The 12864-nt window shown below is 40.2% G+C and overlaps 1 pseudogene; it reads right to left on the bottom strand.

Annotated features, from left to right (window-relative positions):
* Positions 1 to 4481: 4481 nt before the first annotated feature.
* LOC123623397 lies at positions 4482 to 12635 on the bottom strand (annotated as a pseudogene).
* Between the last annotated feature and the right edge of the window lie 229 nt (positions 12636 to 12864).

The following is a 12864-nucleotide window of genomic DNA, read 5'->3' as shown; positions in this document are numbered from 1 at the left end:
GCTTAAAGAATTAGGGTTGCTGTCAGTGACCGTGGTCCTGTGCAGGAGTCTCTCAAGCTCTGGGGAGTACATGCTTTGACTGTTTTTGCCTCTGTGACAGCCTTCCTAGTGCTCTGTATCACCCATCCCTGGGGTATAGAATACTGTATGGGGCTAGAGTGCTGGAGACCTGGCCACACTGTTCATTCCATTTGGCACCATGATGCTGCAGCCCTCTGGGTGGATGTGGGCAAATGTCAGCAGGGCTTCGGGGATGTGGAGATTCAAAGGGTGTTGGACTCCAGTGCAGTCTGAAATCTGATGAGGGCTGGGCTCTCAAAATGGCACCATGCTGTAGCTGCTTGTGTCTCGGAGAGCATGTGGACCCAGTGCTAACCCCCTTTCTGGAACAGTGCTATAGTATAGACTCAAGGAAGCTCCCTATACTAGTCTTACAGTCCATGAAGACTATAAACTCTCCCATGCCTAGTGTTGCGGGAATTCATTGTGGGAATATAGACTGCTTAGGATCCCTTGCTTACTTTTTCCCTGAAGTGGGGAGTTCCTTCTGGCTCTGAGCTGATCCTGGTTGGGCTGGCTGCTTTGCTTCCCTCTCTTTCTGTGCATCAAAGGTTCCCTGTCACTTTAGTGCTGAATTCCAGTGTTCTTTTCTGGACGCTGTATTTGACATATGGTTATCTGCTTGGTGTTTTGGTGTTTTGTGGAAGAAGTGAGTGCCAGTTGCCTCTAGTCAGCCATCTTGAAGCCCACCCTCTTTGTCTCTGCCCTGTTTTTTCTTTATGTCGGTATAGCATTGTTCCACCGAGTGCTCAACTGTGTTGTGTTTTTCTTGGCAACTTCAATAATAAGATGCAGTGGGTAGAAGTGCTCAGACTTGTACTCCTGATAATAGGTAAGAGATGTCACTTGATGTACAATTGTTAATGGCATTTTGTTTATAAAAGGAATCATTTTCTTAATTCCATTTTTGGATTCTTTTTTGCTAGTTTATAGAAATAAAGTTGACTTTGGATATTGATCATGTGACCTGCAACATTACTGAATTTGTTTATTAAGTCTAGTGTTTTTTATTTTTTTAGTGGATTCTTTAGGATTTTTCATATAGAAGATTGTACCATCTGTTAGTGGAGATAGTTTTATTTTTCTTTCCTTCCAATCTGGATGCCTTTCATTTCTTTTTCTTACCAGATGGCTCTGGCTAGTACCTCTACTACAGTGTTAAATATAGGTGGCAGTAATGGACATCTGTGTCTTGCTTCTGATCTTAAGGGGAAAGCATTTAGTTCTTCACCATTACTTATAATTAATGTTAGTTATGAGTCTTTTCTTAAAAACCACACATACAAGTGGACTTTATCAGGTTGAAAAAGCTCACTGTTTTTGGAGACAGAGTCTCGCTCTGTCACCTGGGTTAGAGTGCTGTGGCATCAGCCTAGCTCACAACAATCTCAGGCTCCTGGACTCAAGCGAGCCTCCTGCCCCATCTTCCCAAGTGGCTAGGACTACAGGTATGTGCCACCACGCCTGGGTAATTTTTTCTACTTTTAGTAGAGACGGGGTCTAGTTCTTGCTTAGGCTGGTCTCAAACTCATGAGCTCAAGTGATCCTCCTGCCTTGGCCTCCCAGAGTGCTAGGATTACAGGTGTGAGCCATTGTGCTCTGCCTGGAAGTTCACTTCTATTTTTAGTTTGTTGAGTGTCTTTATCATAAAAGGATGGTGGAAGCTGGGCCTGATGGTGTGTGCCTGTAGTCACACCTACTTGGGAGGCTAAGATGGGAGGATTGTTGGAGCCCAGGAATTTGTGGTCAGTCTGGGCATCACAGTGAAACCCTATCTCGTAAAAAAAAAAGGGGGATGCTATACATATATTTTTTTACATGTGTGTGTTGTGATGATTGTATGGTTTTTGTCCTTTATTAATATTGCATTAATTGATTTTCATATGTTGAACCTACTTTGCAATTCCTGAGATAAATCCTGGGTACTGTTGTTTGATCTTTTTTTTTTTTGTTACTAGTCATATTTTGTTGAGTATTCTTGTGTTTGCATTAATAAAACAATATTAATCTGTAGTTTTCTTGAGATATCTTTGTCTTGCTCTGATATCAGGGTAATACTGGCCCTGTAGAATTAGTTTTCTCTTCCCTTTTCTCTTTTTTGGAAGAGTTTATGGATTATTGGTATTAATTCTTTGAATATTTTGTAGAATTCTCCAAATTCATTGAAGCCATCTGGGCTGTGCCTTTCTGGGCTGTGCTTTTTTCTGTGGGAAGTTTTAAAATTACTAATTTGATCTTTTCACTTGTTAAAGGCATATTCAGGTATTCCATTTCTTAAGTAATTTATGTCTTTCTAGGAATTTGTCAGTTTCATCTAAGTTACCTAATTTGTTGCTATAACTGTTGATAGTGTTCATAATATTCCTTAATAGTCCTTTTTATTTTTATAAGGTTGGGAATGATGTCCCATCTTTTGTTCCTGGTTTTAGTAATTTGAGTCTTTTTTTAAAAAAAATGTTCAATCTAGCTAAATATCTGTCACTTTTATGGATCTTTTCAAAGAACCAATTCTCAGTGTTGTTGATTTTCTCTGTTGTTTTTCATTGTTGTATTTCATTCAGCTTTAATCTTTGTCTAATCTTTGCTTGTCTTGGTTAATTATTCTTTTTCCATTTTCTTAAGGTGAGAGGTCAGGTTATTTGAAATCTTTCTTTTTTAATATTTATGGAAATAATTATTCCTCTAAGCAGTTCTTTAACTGCCTTATGTAAGATTTGGCATGTTGTAGTCTCATTTTCATTCATCTCAAATTCTTTTCTATTTTTCTTTGTGATTTCTTCTTTTTTTTAAAAATTTTTTTTCTTTCTTTCTTTCTTTCTTTCTTTTTTTTTTTTGAGACAGAGTCTCACTCTGTTGCCTGGGCTAGAGTGTCGTGGTGTCAGCCTAGCTCACAGCAACCTCAAACTCCCAGGCTCAAGGGATCCTACTGCCTCAGCCTCCTGAGTAGCTGGGACTACAGGCATGCACCACCATGCCTGGCTAATTTTTTCTCTCTATATATTTTTTAACTGTCCAAATCATTTCTTTCTATTTTTAGTAGAGCCGGGGTCTCGCTCTTACTTAGGCTGGTCTCGAACTCCTAACCTCAAGCGATCCTCCTGCCTTGGCCTCCCAGAGTGCTAGGATTACAGGCGTGAGCCACTGCTCCCAGCCTGTGATTTCCTCTTAAACCCCTAGTTATTTAGGAGTGTTTTGTTTAATTTCCACATATTGTGAATTCTCCAAATTTCCTGCTGTTATCGATTTGTAATTTAATTCCACTGTGATTGGAGCCATAGTTTGTATAATTTTAACACTTTAAAATTTACTGAGGCTTATTTTGTGGCCTAACATATGCTCTGTCAAGTGTTTCATGTGTGTTTGATAACTATTCTGCTGTTGTTGGGTGATGTTTTGTAATTGTCTGTTAGGCCTAAAACAGGTAATGTTTTGCCCTTAATAAGAAATATGTGTAAACAGGTAGGTCTCTGATTTTTCACCAGTGCTTAGAATGGTCCCATTAGTGCCCTGGATGGAGTTTTTCACACTTCAGGACAGTGCATTTTGGTTAGTTTGAAGATGGATGAAGTGGGATTATTGTGCAAAGGGAGGTGAGAAAGGAGAACCACCAGTATGGTGCCTCAGCTTTAAGTGTGCTCTCAGGCAGATCTGTTTTAGGAAGGTTTCAGGTATGGTGGTGGCACAAAAAAATGTTATTGTCTCTAGTCTCATAAGTAATATTCTTTATTTCAGATATATTTTCTGAGCTCCAGACGCTGATATCCCTCTCTCTACTAGGTTAATCCATTTGGATGTCTCAGGGGTACTTCAGCTACACATCTAGATGGAGTTCATGATCTTCCAGTCTCCTTCAATCTGTTCTTGATTCAGCATATTTTGCCACAGTAAATGATATCAGCTAGAATTTTGATGAAGCTAGAATTTTGCAAGTCCATATTTAGCCAGTCACTATTAATGATTCTAACTATCTCTTGAGGTAAGGGTAGCAGCCCACCATTATTTCTTTTTGAACTGCTGGATTATTATTATTTTTTAACATGGGCCCTTGCTGTGTTGCCTAGGCTAGAGTGCAGTGGCTATTCACAAGCACAATAATAGTGCACTGCAGCCTTGAACTGCTGGGCTCAAGTGATCCTCCAGCCTGTGCCTCCTGAGTGGGACTAAGTGGGACTATAGGCACGTACCACTGTGCTGGGCTTGCTGGATGAGTTTTTTGGATTGATGTCTCTGCATTTAGTTTTGCTATTCTTTTTTCTCTCTTTTCTACACTGTAACTTCCCAAGTGATTTTACTAAAAATAAACCATATCTTGGCACTCCCTTGCTTAAAACCTTCTTATTGCTTCTGTTAGGGTAAAGTCCAAACTTCTTTTTTTTTGGTTATTGAATAATCCTTTATTGAAATATTTTCCTTTGTACTTTTTAAATAGCTGGGCATTCTGCTGCATCTGTATTGATGCCATCTATGATACCATGAGGGTGGCATCCATCAACATTGCAGACCACAGACTGGGCAGTCCTCAGGTCTAATGGTTTCAGAGAGTGCTCTGGCTGAAGATCAGTGCCACGTCTGTTGGGCAATGTTGACAGTCTTATTAATAAAAGTGATATTTCCTCTATGTTTAATGTTTTGCTGTCTTTTTCTGTTTCATGGTGGTTCCTTGAGGACTTTGATAATCAGGGCAGAGGCAGAAGGTACCCACTTAGTCTAGGTTTGTCTGTTCTGAATGGTCAGTTTCACTGTAATCCTCAGACTCTTTCTATCACTAGTTGTCTTAGCAATGTCATCATCAAAGTTTTTTGGAGACAGACCCAGGGAGCCAATCTTGGGGGCCAGGGTAGATGTGGCACTGACTTCGCCACCAGTGCACCTTGAGTACACAACTTTCATCTCATTGGGGTTGAACTTAGGCTCATGGTGGAGGCAGCTAGTGTCAGATGAACCTGGATTTAGGATGACCAAAGAAAGTTACACCTTGGCCTTTTCCGAGCCAAAAAGCAAAAGCCAGATTTCTTAAAATGCCCATCAATTCATGAATGGATTAGTAAATTGTGGTATATGTATACCATGGAGTATTACTCAGCTATAAGAAATAATGGTGATATGGCATCTCTTTGGTTCTCCTGGAGCAGGTCTAGTGGTGATAAATTCCCTTAGTGTTTGCTTGTCTGGGAAGGACTTATTTCTCCTTTACCTATGAAACTTAGTTTTGCAGAATACAAAATTCTTGGGTGACAATTATTCTGTTTAGGAAGACTAAAGATAGGACTTCAACCCCTCTAGCTTGTAGGGTTTCTCTTGAGAAATCTGTCAGTCTCTTGGGTTTTCATTTGTAAGTTACGTGATGTTTTCACCTCATGCCTTTGTAGGAGTTCCTCCTTCATGTCAACTTTGGCCAGTCTGGTGATGTGCCTTGGTGATGTCATTTTTGCAGTGAATCTCCCAGGTGCTCATTTTCTTATATTTGGATGTCTAAATCTCTAACAATACCAGGGGAGTTTTCCTCAATTATTCCCTCAAATAGGTTTTCCAGGCCTTTTGCTTTTTCTTCTTCTCCCTATGATTCTTATATTTGGGCACTTTCCATAATCCCATTTTTCTCAGAGACTTTGTTCATTTCTCTTAATTCTTTGTTGTTTATTTTTGACTGTGTTAATTTGAAAGAGTTCCCTTTAAGCTCTGCTTTTTTTTTTTCTTTTTTCTGCTTGGTCTAGTCTATTCTTAAAATGTTCCATTGTGTTTTGTATTTACCTAAATGAATTTTTCATTCCCAGAAGTCTTATTTGGGCCTGTTTTTAAAATATATTTATCTCTTTAGTAAATTTTTCATTCATTGCCTCAGTTATTTTTCTTGCTTCTATGAGTTGGTTTTCCATTTTCTGTTTAATCTCATTAAGCTTCCTTACAATCCGTATTTGGAATTCTTTATCTGTCATTTTAGTATTTTCATTTTGGTTGGGATCCATTAAGAGAGAGATGGTATGAGCCTTTGCAGGAATCCTTTCACTCTGATTTTTCATACTTCTGAAGTTCTTACACTGATTCCTTTTTATCTGGAGCAGCTGTCACTTCTTGTTTTTGAATTTTCTTTTGTTTAGATGTGACTTTTTTTTCCTTCCCTCTTAAGAGTGTGCCTGTAGCATATGTTGTGTAAGGACCTTTGGCTTTCATGTAGGTATTTTCTGGGTGTGGGGGGATAGGTTCCGAATGGATAGCCTTAGTGTGGTGGTTTTCTCAGTTGCTAGTTATTTATAGGCTGTAGCAGTGTTGTACTGTGTGTGTGGGCAGACTTCTAGCTTCTTGTCGAGAAGCAGAGATGGAGGTCTCTAAATCTTTTCTATTTCCCTAGCCCTGTGGACTTGAATTATATTGGGACACCAGTTTAATTTCCAAGTCAGTAGGTAGTGCTTGTGGGTAAGAGTTGGCCAAGCTCTGTATGACTAAATCAGTAAATGCTGTAATGGGCTGTACAAGTTGATTTCCCTGCCTGTAGGGAAGGTGCTTGTAGGAGTGAACCAGCTGCAGTGTTGATTTGGGGGCCTTTGTCTGGCCCTAGTCAATCAGGGGAAGCACTTGGATGTCCCAGGCAGTGGGTGGGGCCTGGAGTTTCCAGGGGTCTCCTCCTTGTGCTCCAGCACAGCTGAGGCAGATGAAGGGGTGAGACTGGGTGGAGCTGGGTGGGGCTGGGTTGGATGAGCCTGCATCCAGGCTCCACGAAAGCAGGCACAAGTCCTGTCTCAGCAAGATTGGGAATTGGCTCCCTGGTACTGGGGAAAGCCACTAGGGAGGGGCTGATGTGACCCTACTATACCAAAAAAGTCTGCTCTCAGGGGAAGGGTAGCCTGGAATTTATAGTCCAGCAGACAGGAGTGGGTTTCACTCTCTTTCCACTTCCCTTGCCTCTCAGATCCCTCTCTGGAGTCTGGCTGCAGGCAGCAGCCCACACCAACTGAGCTCAATTTTGCTGCCACAGGCTGTGTTGTGAGTTTCCTGCCCATGACCCTGATCCAGACTGAATGCATGTCCTTCCTGTGAGGGGAGGGGTGCTCAGTGAGTACACTATGGTTTGCACCCACATCATATTGTCTTTTTAGTTCTGTCCACCTGGGCTCTCTCCCTTCTCAAGATCAGTTCACCAATTTCTCCTCTGTGTCCCTGAGTGAGGCAGTTGAGTTCTGAGGGTATGGGATCAGGCCTGAAGACCTGTCCTCTGATCCCCCTGGCTCAAGACAGGGAGAGGCGTGCTGATCCCAAGTCACTTGTGAAGTGCTCAAGCAGGCTTAATGTCCCTCTGCTCTGGGGTATGCCCTGCTCTGCTGGAGCATCCAGGCAGGCTGCTCCAGGGAGGGCCGGTGGGTGGGGAGCTCATGGTCTGAGCACCTCTCAGCTACAGGTTTTTTTGGGGAAAGGCATGAGCCCCACTGTCTGTGGAAAACTGGATTTGGTGGATGTGCCAACAGAGGGGCAGCATCAACTCCCAGTTGCCTTGTCTTAATCATGTCTTGGGGCACCTGTGCTGACTCCTTGTGAGAATTGCCACTGCTGTGTCAATAGGTGTGGGCAAGGGAGGGGAAGAGAAGAAGAGTCTGAACAGAGGTAAAGTGGTGCTCTGGTGTGCTGCACTCTCCTCTCACCTGAAGATAACCAACCCTGAATGTCTAAGCTCTGGCATCACACAGTTCCCCAGGGACCCACTGGCCACTTGTGGCTCCTGTAGTCTGAGTGGGTGTTGGGGAATGTTTGTGTGGGATCCAGTGACAAACAACTGAAGGGCTGATGCTTCCTGGGCAGGACAAAGGCACCCAATGGATTTAAAAGCAATATGGCACCTGTTGCCTCTGCCTGGGCCTGTGGTGAGGGGCAGTGACTTTATGGGGGCCTGCAGCCTGGTGCTTTGTTCTCAGGAAGCTCCTAGTTTACTGATGGCAGCGGTTCTTGGGCTTATGAGAATAGAGGAGCTCTCAGACATTTTTGGAGACTGAAGAGTGCCAGAGGTGTGAGGGAAGGAAAAAAGAAACATCCCCATCTACCTTTCCACAGGCCTCCAAATTCCTTAGGGGTCAATCTCTGCTGAAATCTTGGTCTTCCTTCTGCTCTGCGACATCTTCCTGAGGGATCTTTAGTAGGTTCTGGCTCCTTCCCTCAGAAATACACCTGGGCTATGCTTTTTCATATGAAACTTTCTCTTATATGATCTGGCAACCAGTGTCTCTAGTCAGCCATCTTTGTGTATTGATTTTATAAGCTGAGACTTGGCTGAATTCATTTATCAAATCTAGGAGTCTTTTAGCGAAGTCATTAGAGTTTTCTAGGTGTAAGATCATCAGCAAACAGAGATAATTTGATATTCTTTTTTTTCAATTTGGATGCCTTTTATTTCTTACTTGTGCCTGATTGCTCTGGCTAGGACTTCTAGTACTGTGTTGAATAGAATTGGCGAAAGTGGGGATCCTTGTCTTCTTCCAGTTCTCAAAGAGAATGCTTTCAGTTTTTCCCTATTTAGTATGATGATGTTGGCTGTGGGTATGTCATGTATGGCATTCATTATTTTGAGGTATATTCCTTTTATGCTGAGTTTTTTGAGGGTTTTTTTTATCATGAAGGGATGCCAGATTTTATCAAATGCTTTTTCCACTCCATTGAGATGATCACATGTTTTTTGTTTTTAATTCTGTTTATGTGGTGAATCACATTTATTGACTTGTGTATGTTGATCGATGCATCCTTGGGATGAAACCCACTTTATTGTGGTAAATTATCCTTTTGATATGTTGTTAGATTCAGTTTGCTAGTATTTTGTTGAAGGTTTTTGCATCTATGTTCATCAGAGACTTTGGTGTGTAGTTTTCTTTTTTTGTTGTGTCTTTCCTGGATTTGGTATCAGCGTGATACTGGCTTTGTAGAATGAATTAGAGAGAATTCCTACTTTCTCAATCTTTTGTAACAGTTTTAATAGGGTTGGCACCAGCTCTCTGTAAGACTGGTAGAGTGAGACTATGAATCCATATGGTCCTAAGCTTTTATTTGTTGTGAGTTTTTTTATTACTTAATCTCACTAGCCATTATGAGTCTATTCAGGAGTTCTATATCTTCCTGGTTCAGTCTCAGGCAGTTGTGTGTTTTCAGTAATTCATCCATTTCCTCTAGGTTTTCTAGTTTGTGAGTATATAGGTGTTCATAATAGTTACTGATCTTTTGTATTTCTGTGTTACTAGTTATAATGTCTCCTTTTTCATTTCTTATTGTGTTTATTTGGATTTTCGGTTTTCTTTTCTTGGTTAGTCTAGCTTGTGGTTTGTCAATTTTATTTATCTTTTTTAAGAACCAGGTTTTCATTTCATTGATCCTTTGTATCGTTTATGGTCTCTGTTTCATTTAGTTCTGCTATGATTTTTATTCTTCTGCTAACTTTGGATTTGGTTTGTTCTTATTTTTCTAGTTCTTCAAGGTACGATGTTAGGTTGTTAATTTGTGACCTAGATTTCTACTTTTTGGATGTAGGCATTTAATGCTATAAACTTCTTTCTTAACACTGCCTTTACTGTATCCCAGATGTTTTGGTATGTTGTGTTTTCATTTTCATTTGTTTAAAAAATTTTTTTAATTTCCATCTTTATTTCTTTGTTGATTCAGTGATCTTCCAGGAGTGTGTTGTTTAGTTTCCACGTGTTTGTATAGTTTCTGAAGTTCCTCTTCATATTGATTTCTAGCTTTATTCCATTATGGTCTTAGAAGATACTTGATATGATTTTGATTTTTAAAAATTTATTAAGATTTGTTTTGTGGCCCAAAATGTGATCTGTCTTCTAGAGTGTTCCATGTGCTAATGAAGAGAATTTATATTCTCTAGCTGTTTGGTGGAATGTTCTGTAAATATCTTTTGATGTAAAGAACAATTTAATTTCAGTATTTCTTTGTTGATTTTCTGTCTTGATGATCTGTCTAGTGCTATGAGTGGGGTGTTAAGTCCCCCACTATTACTGCGTTGCTGTCTTTTTCTTTCTTTAAGTCTAGTAATATTTGTTTTGTGAATATGGGTGCTCTGATGTTGGGTGCATATATATTTAGGATTGTTATATCTTCTTGCTGAATTCATTCCTTTACCATTATATGGTGGCTGCCTTTGTCTTTTTTTTTTTTTTTTTTTTACTGTGTTTGATTTAAAATCTGTCTTATCCAATGTAAGTATAGCTACTCCTGCTCATTTTTTTTTTTTTTTTTTTTTTTTTGAGACAGAGTCTCACTTTGTTGCCCGGGCTAGAGTGAGTGCCGTGGCATCAGCCTAGCTCACAGCAACCTCAAACTCCTGGGCTTAAGCGATCCTACTGCCTCAGCCTCCCGAGTAGCTGGGACTACAGGCATGCACCACCATGCCCAGCTAATTTTTTCTATATATATTTTTAGTTGGCCAGATAATTTATTTCTATTTTTAGTAGAGGCGGGGTCTCGCTTAGGCTGGTCTCGAACTCCTGACCTCAAGCGATCCACCCGCCTCGGCCTCCCAGAGGGCTAGGATTACAGGCGCGAGCCACCGCGCCCGGCCACATTTTTTTTAGTAGACCAACCTTGCTCAGGCTGGTCTCGAACTCCTAACCTTGAGCGATCCTCCCGCCTCAGCTTCTCAGAGTGCTAGGATTACAGGCGTGAGCCACCACACCCGGCCAACAGTGTGTAGTTTGATCATATTTTTTTAATCCATTCTGCCATCTATATCTTTTAATTGGGCCATTTAATCCATATTCATTTGAGGTTAATATATTGATGTGCAAGGCTTTGTTCTTGTCATATTATTAATTGATCTCTAGTTTTATAAATTCTTTATTTCTTTTTCTCTTTTTGTCTTTGTGGTTTTCTGTACTTCTGTCTGTTGCCATTTAATTCATTTCTCTTCCTCCTTTGTATCATTGTTATATAAAACCTATCAGTTTTATGTTTTTGTGATGATAAATGTTGACCTTTTGATTCCATATTTAAGACTGTTTTGGCTGTGCAGAAGCTTTTTAATTTGATCAGGTCCCATTTATTTATTTTTGTTGTTGCTGTGATTGCCTTTGGGGTCTTTTTCATAAATTCCTTGCCTAGGCCAATGCCTATAAGAGTTTTTCCAACATTTTCTTCTAGAATTCTTATGGTTTCACACCTTAGGTTTAAGTCTGTACCCCCATAATATGCTGAAATAAAAAAGAAAGAAAATGACTGTTTTGAGCATTTCCTGTACTACCAGTCTAGTGGTGATGGATTCTCTCAGCATTTGCTTGTCTGAGAAAGACTTTATTTCTCCTTCATTTATGAAGCTTATTCTGGCAAGATATAAAATTCTTGGCTGGCAGTTTATTTCTTTCAACACTTTGAAAATGCCATCCCATTCTCTTCTGGCATGTAAGGTTTTTGCTGAGAAGTCAACTATTAGTCTGATGGGGTTTACTTTATAGGTGAGTAGATGCTTTTTTCTTGATAATTTTAAAATTCTCTCTTTTACTTTGATTTTCAACATTCTGATTATACTGTGCTGTAGTGAAGTCCTTTTTGCAGCATTTTTTTGCCTGGGATTCGTTGGGCCTCCAAAATCTGAATGTCTAATTTTCTTACAAGTCCTGGGAAGTTTTCATCAATTAATTACTTAAATAATTTTCTAAACTTTTAAATCTCTCTTTTCCCTTGGGAATACCAATAATTTATAAGTTCTGTCACTTTATATAGCCCCAGATGTCTTAAAGGCTTTCCTCTTCTTTTTTCTTTTTTCCTTATTTTACAATGATTAGATTATTTCAAAAGACCTGTTTTCAAGTTCTCCTATTTTTTCTTCTGCTTGTTCTAGTTTGTTTTTGAAGCTTTTGAATGTGTTTTGTATTTTATTCAATAAATTATTCAGCTCTAGAGTTTTTTTTAAACATCTATATCCTTGGTAAATTTCTCATTATTGTTCTGAATTGATTTTCTTAGTTCTTTGTTTTGGCTTCTATATATGTCTTGCATCTTGTTGAGCTTCTTTTGTACCAACATTTGGAATTCTTTATCTGGCATTATGAGATATTCTTTTTGATTGAGATCCTTTGCTGGATAATTGTTGTAGTTACTTGGTGGTATTGTATTTCCTGGCTTTTTCATGTTCCCTGTGTCCTTCTTTTGATATCTGCACATCTGATGTAGCAGTTGCTGCTTCCAATTTTTTGAAATTGCATTTGAAGGGGAGAATCTTGGAGGCTTAGGGCACAGTTATTAGTTGATACTTCCTTTATAGGTGAGTAGATGCTTTTCTCTTACTAATTTTAAAATTCGTATATTGTGCTGAAGTTTTTCTGGGGCTTTGAATGCCAGCTGAGCCACTATTCAGGCCATAATGGTAGCAGCATTGGGTTGAGTCTGCCTGTTTTTTAGACTCCAGAGGATTTTACAGTGGTACTTGTGTTACTGAGTACTGGAGTGCTGGTTCTTGGACCTTTAGGTGGCTTGCTCATAGGCTGTTAGTGGGAGCAGTGTCCTGGGTTTGTGGGCAGGTTATCAGGGCCCTGGGCAGCTGGTGTGATGTGGGTGTTAGCAGTTGTAGTGGTGGAGCCACCTACCGGGATCCACATGGTCCATGTTGGTGTTGCTGGTAGAACTGCAGTGGGTTGGGTGGGCTGGTCCCCAGTTCCACAGCTGACTGTAGCAGAGCAGTGGTATTGTCCTACATGTGCTTAGGAGAACTTGGTTTCCCCTTTCCCTCCATGGCCAGGTGATGACTCCAGCCCTGTCACCTTGAACTGTGCCTGAGGACAGGGCTCAGCCCAGTGTTAATCTGTCCAAACCGTAGCAGCGGTGGGC

Source organism: Lemur catta, chromosome 18 (assembly GCF_020740605.2).
Source record: "Lemur catta isolate mLemCat1 chromosome 18, mLemCat1.pri, whole genome shotgun sequence".
NCBI lineage: Eukaryota > Metazoa > Chordata > Mammalia > Primates > Lemuridae > Lemur > Lemur catta.
Note: the sequence above shows the minus strand (reverse complement) of the source record. Positions and strands in the feature narration are given on the sequence as shown.